Source organism: Tasmannia lanceolata, unplaced genomic scaffold (assembly GCF_043159265.1).
Source record: "Tasmannia lanceolata isolate RefF3 unplaced genomic scaffold, GAP_Taslan_0.1 ptg000003l, whole genome shotgun sequence".
Lineage (NCBI taxonomy): Eukaryota > Viridiplantae > Streptophyta > Magnoliopsida > Canellales > Winteraceae > Tasmannia > Tasmannia lanceolata.
Window position 1 is genome coordinate 20,921,479 of NW_027518680.1, and position 8,839 is coordinate 20,930,317.

The window sequence follows — 8,839 nt, forward strand, 5'->3', positions numbered from 1 at the left end:
GCAATTACATAACTATCGATGCCTTTTTACCCTAGCATAACAAAAGAGCAAACATGATACACTGATTTTAATTCAAAATTTCAAAAAAAAAATCGATCATTACTTGATAATTATACTTAAATAAATCATTTTCTCCTCTTCAAAAGCTCCTTTTGTCAATCAAAATGCAAAAGAATCTTAAACTTCAAGACAAGTACCTTGATGAAGATCAAAGCCTCTTCTTCTTCTTGTTGCTTCCTCTACAATTACTTTAAAATGTTATGTAAAGCTCCAGATCTTGCCGAATTTCAAGAGTCTTCGTCAATTGAACAAAAGAAAACAAAAAGGCCCTAATTTCAACTAGAACTAGCAGATCTGAAGTTTAACAGCCCTCAAAACAAATAGAAACAAATCATGTCTTGCTCCTTTGGTCATGGCTTCGAATTAGGATTTTTAAAGGTTTCAGAGCAAACCAGAGGAGATGATCAGAAGAAAAAGGTGAAGAAATAGGGTTAGGGTTCAGTGAGAAGAAGAAAGGAAGAAAATTAGATTTTCTTAAGCTCTCCCTCTCTAACTAAAGCAAAGTTTAGAAAACCCTCAAAATTCCCTAAAATGAGGAGTTAACTCTCTATTTATAGGGGTTTTCATTAATTTTTTTGCCCCCTTGATTGTTTTGGACAACCCCCCCCCCAATTACTTGTACATGTTCTTGTCTTGGTTAAATAAGGTGGTTCAAAGGGAAAAACTCACCAAAGATTTTACAAGATAAAATCACCCCCATTTTAGGAGATAGCTTACATCCTAAGCTAACTCTTTCCCCAGTGTAACCGACTGATTCAACCCCCCTTTCCACTCTGGGTTATTGGCTAATACACCCTCTATTTACACTGTCAATTTAACTCGACTCGTCTTATTAGGCATTTTTCATCCGATTTCGACAACATTTTGCAGCGACCTAGCTGGGACCCTAACCTACCCTAGGGTCTAATTTAGGACTTTAAATCACTGATTTGATAGAGTTTTTAATCTAACAAAGCTAATTGGGGGTTCGGTTAAAATGGGGTGTCTACAGATGCCCCTCTTTGGCAGAGTGTGCTTGTCACACGAATGCCAAAGCTGAACAGACAACACATTTTGGCCGACCTAAAATGAAAAAAGATGAAAATTTTTGGATTTTTGATTTTGACAATGACAATCACAAAGGTAAACCAGTGAAATTGCTTTTCACCAGACTCTGACTCTGCGAAAACTTATCATATTGATGAAACTACTATCCATTAGGCTTTAATTTTGCAAGCATTGGTGAGATAACCTCTCTCCGACTCTTAACTCGACATTCATATCATGTTGGTGAAATTGCTCTTCATTAAACTTTCATCTCCATGGGGAAACTGCTTTTCGCCCAACCTTCATCTCTGCGAGGAACTGCCTTCCTCCACACCTTCATCTTCGCGAGAAACTGTCTTTCTTTGGACTTTCATCTCTAAGAGAAACTGCATTTCTCTGGATCTTCATCTCCACGAGGAACTGCCTTTCTCTGGACTTTCATCTCCACGAGAAATTCCTTTCTCTGGACTTTCATCTCCACGAGAAATTCCTTTCTCTGGACTTTCATCTCTACGAGAAACTGCCTTTCTCTGGATCTCCATCTCTATAGTAATACTGCCTATTACCACTCAATGGTATCAATAAGACTACACTTTATTGATCCGCCAACCTCACGGTGAAACTGCCTTTCACCAAACTCTCTAATTTTGGTAACACTGCATGTCACCACCTAACGGTATTAATAAGACTGTATTTTATTGAACCGCAGACCTCACAGTGAAACTGCCTTTCACCTAACTCTCGAACTCAGGTAACACTGCATATTACCTCCTATGGCATCAATAAGACTCCATTTCAATGATCTGCTGACATCTCGGTGAAACTGTCTTTCACCTAACTTCCTAACTCTGGTAACACTGCATGTTACCACCTAACGGTATCAATAAGACTGCATTTTATTGAACCGCAGACTTCACAGTGAAACTGCATTTCACCAAACGACATCTAGAAGGACCACAACTTGGTATGTCACCGACTAGACAAAGAATTGAAGGAAAATCACAGCATGATTGATGATTTGATCAAACTTCAGGAAATAGCTATCTCTGGCAGAGAATAACTGAGATTGCATAAAACCAAACTTAGTATCTTAACATGATTTTCAGGAATCGATCTCTCTTTTCTCATGAGAACTGCATTCTGCTGATATGGAAATCGACTCAAGACTTGACTAAAATACTAACTTTGCTGAAAAGGAATTTGACTAAGGAGCTTGACTCAAAGAAGCGTGTTCAAGCTCCTTTTATCTTTATTTGTTGAGAATAGCCATCTCAATCATCATTGTTTGCTTGATATCTTTTATGACCTGATTGCTCAGGTCATAAAAAATGCCCTAGTATGATTTTACTTCCATTACAGATTCATAAGAGAGCGAAACACAGAAAAATGGTCAAAATGTTTTCATTTCATTGAATATTTAAGGTTACAGAGTTTTCGCATGTACAAGTGACTGAATTTGACTAATGACTTTCTTTCATTTTTGCTAGTCACTGCCATTTCAGATGGGCTTGAGAGCCTGCCACTTTCTGAATCTTATTCTGTTATGCTTTGTATCATCTTCAAGGAGACACATCTTCATCATTTCATTTTAATTTTTTTGCCCATCACCCCAGCTTTGGGAAGGATATTGACCACACAGGACTTTACTCTGACTAAATAGGACTTTAGGACTTGACCTTGATTCGACAAAAATTGGACCTTACCAAATGACAACAAGAGCTTTGACGAGTACATGACTTGGACTCTGAGAGTAACTGAATCTGCTTCTTACCTTGATAAGTGTTTTAAAATGGTACAGTCTACCACTCTTAGAATCTTTTGAAAACCGTGTTTAAAGGTGTTTCATTCCCCTTTTCGGTATTCCCGTCATGGTAATTATTCCTTTAGATTGCTTAGTTTTAACCTCCCTAGCTTAGAAGAGTTTTAAAGAAGTTCCGTTGGTGCTTATTCAAACTTTGGAATAACGCTGCAGAAGAAATGAAAGTCCAGTTGGCTTTCAAAAGTCCTATCCTTTATGAAGTCACTGCCATGACCAAATCACCTTTTCAGGTTTTGTAGACACCCAATTTTGTCAAAGCGGTACTAATGATAGGTGTTGCGAGGAAGAACCTTATGACGAGTCCCAGAGCACCAGTTGTGTTTCTCTCAAATCTCTCTTTAGGGTATTTACAGAAGGGAATGACTTCCGAAAAACCTTGTTATCCTGGAGAAATAAACTTGAAAGATTATTGTAAGCCCAATGGTTTCCACCTTGGCATTCCCATCTTGTTTTGATGATTCCAATACACAAGTGATTTATGATCACTAATGTGTTTGATTGTCTAAGTTGTAGATCACATTGGTGCTAAGACAACATTGCTTGGATTGAGGCCAAGAAGCACTCATTGGACCACTTCATGAAGGCGAAAGACATCAAAATCCAAGACAAATGAAGAGTTGAAGAATCCATTGAAGATCAAGTTATATTAGATTGTATTAAGATCCAATCTTAGTTTTAGATTTGAAAGGCATAATTAAGAAATAAACACACACCCTAAAAATATAAGTGATTGTATTTGTGAAGTTCCAACACCTTGGAACCCTCATAGCAATCCTATCTTGGTGTTAAGTTGGAAGCCCAAAAACAGAAATGAAAATCTGCTCAGACATAGGCTTCTCGGAACTCCGAGAGTTTTTCTCGGAACTCCGAGAAATGGTCAAGTGACATTTTTTCATCTTCTGTTTGAATTCCCGGAACTCCGAGATTTTTTCTCGGAACTCCGAGAACACTATAACGGTCATATTTTGAGCCGTTGGAAATTTTGCTGGAATTACCACAATACCATTGAACGGTCATATTTTGGTTTTCCTATATATATGGGCATTCCAAACATTACAATTATCAATCCTAACACTCTAAAAACCTTCTTGAACATCCATAGAGTGAATCAAACTTGTTTATGCCTCTCATCATCTAAAGATTAGGATTTGGATCATAGGCTCAATTTGTAAATCTTCTACCATCTTGTAAACCCTTGTGAGGGATTGTTTTTGTTCTTTCTTTCTTTTCAAGAACTTGTATTGGGCGAGTGTTCGGAGAAGAGTAGCCCACTCTCCGTGGTGAAGATCACCACCAAGGTTAAAGGAGGTTGGAATTTATAATCGGCATCGATCTTCGCCGAAGTTAAGAAGATCACATAGTGAAGCCATCAACGGGTTTGGTTGGTGGAGTGGAGTAGGCCTCACGTTTGGAGGACCGAACCACTTTAAATCTCGGGTGCAATCTCTCTTACTCTTGCTCTTTATTTTGCATTTGCACTTTAGATTTAACTTGCGTACTTGAATTTAATTGTTGATCTCTTAATTTCTAAAATTGGGTTTGAGTTTTGAAAAGAATTAAAACTTGTTATCAACCTAATTTCGCACTCCTCATAAGTTGCCGTACTCGGGACCACCCTTAGAATTTCACTTGGTATCAGAGCAAAGGCTCTTAAAAGATTTTCTTTTCTGTAAATCTTTTGAAAATTTTTCTTTAAAAAATTTCAACAAGGGAAAGATCATAAGATCTTTGGCAACTTTCTAATTGTGAAATGACGGATAGAAATGGAACCGGACTTCCTGAGGGCCATTCCACAACTAGACCTCCCTTCTTTAATGGGTCAAACTATGGACATTGGAAGACAAGGATGCGCATCTATCTTCTTTCGATAGATGTGGAACTTTGGCATATTGTTGAAAATGGATACATTTTGCCTTCCACACCATTTGAAGAATGGAATACGGTAGAAAAAATGCATGCAAATTTAAATTACAAAGCTATAAATTCTTTGTTTTGCGCCTTATCTACGGAGGAGTTTAATCGAGTTGCTCTTTTTTATTCCGCCAAGATTATTTGGGATACACTTGCCGTTACCCATGAGGGAACATCACAAGTTAAAGATTTCAAAATAAACTTGTTAAAGAGCAAATATGAAATGTTTAGAATGGATCAAAACGAAAGCATTTCCGAAATGTATACTCGTTTTTCTAAAATTTCTAACGAATTAGCTAATCTTGGTAAATCTTATCCTACTGATGAGCTTGTGAGTAAGTTGCTTAGGTCTCTTCCTCCATATTGGGATCCAAAGGTAACCGCTATACAAGAATCAAAGAATCTCAAGACGCTAACCATGGAGGAGCTTGTAGGATCTCTCATCACCCATGAGATGCTCCTCACTAGCCGACAAGAGGAGAAGAAGCTGAAAGAGAAAGAGAAAGAGAGTCGATCTCTAGCTCTAAAAGCCTTCAAAGCAAACTCATCATCCTCTAGCGAGGCGGATAGCGATGAAGAAGAAGCTTTAAGGAAATTTAAAAGCTTATGGAGAAAGAAACATAAAAAGGATAAAACGAAGAAGAAAGAAGAAAGTGAAGTAGAAGGAGGAATAAGGTGCTATAATTGCAAGAAGGCCGGACACAAAAGACCGGATTGTCCACTTCTCAAGTCATCTTCCTCAAAATACAAGGGAAAGAAGGAAAGGAAGAAACATAAAGTTCTTGCCGCCGGATGGGATGCTACTAGCACCTCGGGAAAGAGTTCAAGCGAAGGGGAAGAAAAGAAAGATGATCTTTGCTTCATGGCACTCACCCATGAAGATGAGGTAAACTCTAACCCCTCGTGTTATTCATCTAGTAGTGATAGTGAAAAAATATCATATGATGAATTGTGCTCAACCTTGCACTCTCAAATTTCTAAAAATAAAGTTCAAAAGAAATCCATTTCAAAATTAGAAAATGAAACTTAATTTTTTGAAAAATGAATTTTCTTCCAAATCTCAAGCACAACTTGAAAATTTTAAACTTGAGATTGAAACCCTTAAGGGTTGTTTGGATGAGAAAACTTGCCAAATTGCAAAACTTCAAAATATGGCAAGCTCTTCCAAATCTTATGAAGATGAATTTAATGATTCTTTAAATCAAATAACACATCTTCATAATGAAAATGCAAGATTAAGATTATGTCTCCATGGATTCCTAAATGGAGATAAAATAATTGACATAATCTTAAAGAAAGCTAGTCTAAGACCTAAACATGCATATGATAGGACTAGCATATCTAACCCTTATGTTAGATGCCATTATTGTGGAATAAATGGTCATTACCAATTCCAATGTGCATCTAAGATAAGGGATAGTGTTGGAACCAAGAAATCTTGGGTTCCCAAAGCCCCCATATGATTTTCATCATATGTGCTTAGATTAGGGGCTAATGCTTTAAAATTGAATATCTTTTTCAAAGTTAACTAAACATCCCCTCTTATGTTGAATAAAAATTCTAAATAGGGGGAGTTCTAGGTTTGTCTTTTTCCTTGAAAAAGGGGGAGCTTTAAATTGAATATTTCATCCATTTGTTTCTCTTTTACCCCAATCTTTTTGATTGATGCCAAAGGGGGAGAGAATTTTTGTGTAAGGAAAATATATGTGCTTTTTATTGGAAAATCTCTTGTGCTTGTCATCATCAAAAAGGGGGAGATTGTAAGCCCAATGGTTTCCACCTTGGCATTCTCATCTTGTTTTGATGATTCCAATACACAAGTGATTTATGATCACTAATGTGTTTGATTGTCTAAGTTGTAGATCACATTGGTGCTAAGACAACATTGCTTGGATTGAGGCCAAGAAGCACTCATTGGACCACTTCATGAAGGCCAAAGACATCAAAATCCAAGACAAATGAAGACTTGAAGAATCCAATGAAGATCAAGTTATATTAGATTGTATTAAGATCCAATCTTAGTTTTAGATTTGAAAGGCATAATTAAGTAAATAAACACACACCCTAAAAATATAAGTGATTGTATTTGTGAAGTTCCAACACCTTGGAACCCTCATAGCAATCCCATCTTGGTGTTAAGTTGGAAGCCCAAAAACAGAAATGAAAATCTGCTCACACATAGGCTTCTCGGAACTCCGAGAGTTTTTCTCGAAACTCCGAGAATTCCCGGAACTCCGAGAATTATTCTCGGAACTCCGAGAAATGGTCCAGTGACATTTTTTCATCTTCTGTTTGAATTCCCGGAACTCCGAGATTTTTTCTCGGAACTCCGAGAACACTATAACGGTCATATTTTGAGCCGTTGGAAATTTTGCTAGAATTACCACAATGCCATTGAACGGTCATATTTTGGTTTTCCTATATATATGGGCATTCCAAACATTACAATTATCAATCCTAACACTCTAAAAACCTTCTTGAACATCCATAGAGTGAATCAAACTTGTTTATGCCTCTCATCATCTAAAGATTAGGATTTGGATCATAGGCTCAATTTGTACATCTTCTACCATCTTGTAAACCCTTGTGAGGGATTGTTTTTGTTCTTTCTTTCTTTTCAAGAACTTGTATTGGGCGAGTGTTCGGAGAAGCGTAGCCCACTCTCCGTGGTGAAGATCACCACCAAGGTTAAAGGCGGTTGGAATTTGTAATCGGCACCGATCTTCGCCGAAGTTAAGAAGATCACATAGTGAAGCCATCAACGAGTTTGGTTGGTGGAGTGGAGTAGGCCTCACGTTTGGAGGACCGAACCACTTTAAATCTCGGCTGCAATCTCTCTTACTCTTGCTCTTTATTTTGCATTTGCACTTTAGATTTAACTTGCGTACTTGAATTTAATTGTTGATCTCTTAATTTCTAAAATTGGGTTTGAGTTTTCAAAAGAATTAAAACTTGTTATCAACCTAATTTCGCACTCCTCATAAGTTGTCGTACTCGGGACCACCCTTGGAATTTCAATTATTTTTATAGCACCAGACTTTTTCGGCAACTAAAACCCCTGTTTTTGCACATGTAGACACCCCCATTTTGCTACGCTTTAAAAAGCGAAAGATTCGGTAGTATCATCGAGTCTTGAGTCCGTATTCAGCATTAGATTAGGCATCCATGCATTTTAGGGTAGATTTCACCTCATTATGGGAGTTTTGAAGTTGATTCGCGATCCTGAAGGTCTCTAGGGGGTTCCTTTGGCCTCCGGAAGATGTAAAATCAAGTTTCCAAGCACGTGAAAAAACCTGCTATTTTTAGAATTTTCAGGGTTTCCCTCATTTTTGCCCATTTTGCACTACAGGGGTATTTTGGTCATTCCTGATGTGTCCCGTTTGAACCCCGAGCTATGTCCGAGAGATCTTGAGCGATTACATGAATTTTGAAAAAACTGCTATTTTTAGAAACTCATGGGGCTTCCACATTTTCATCATCTTATGGATGTTTTAATTATTTCTCATATATCCAAAACCATCTTGAGGGTACGGCTGATGGATTAGGACTAATTTCGTAAGATTTGGGAAACCTGCTAAATTTAGATCTCTCAAGATTTTTTCTTAGTCTTGCACTTCGGGGGTATTTTAGACATTTCCAATATATCATATTTGGTCCCTAAGTTGTGTCTAAGAAATCCTGTGTCCCTTCATAAATTTTTGAAAATCTGCTATTTTTGGAATTTCTCAGGGTTTTCCCTAGTCTCGCCAAATTCTAGCACCTCGGGGTAATTTGGTCTTTTCCTGTGTAATTCTTTTGATCCCCGAAATATGTCTGAGGGATTATGAATGATTTCCTTAATTTTGAAAAACCTGCTAAATTTAGAATTTCTCAGGGGTTTCGCTTAATTTGGAAATTCTAAGTGTTGAGGGTATTTTGAGTATTTTCAGGGGATACCAAATGATCCTGTTTAATATTGCTCACCGAAAGGACCCAATTTTGAAGGTTTCTATTTTTGAAGTTTGACCACAAAGACTTTCCATT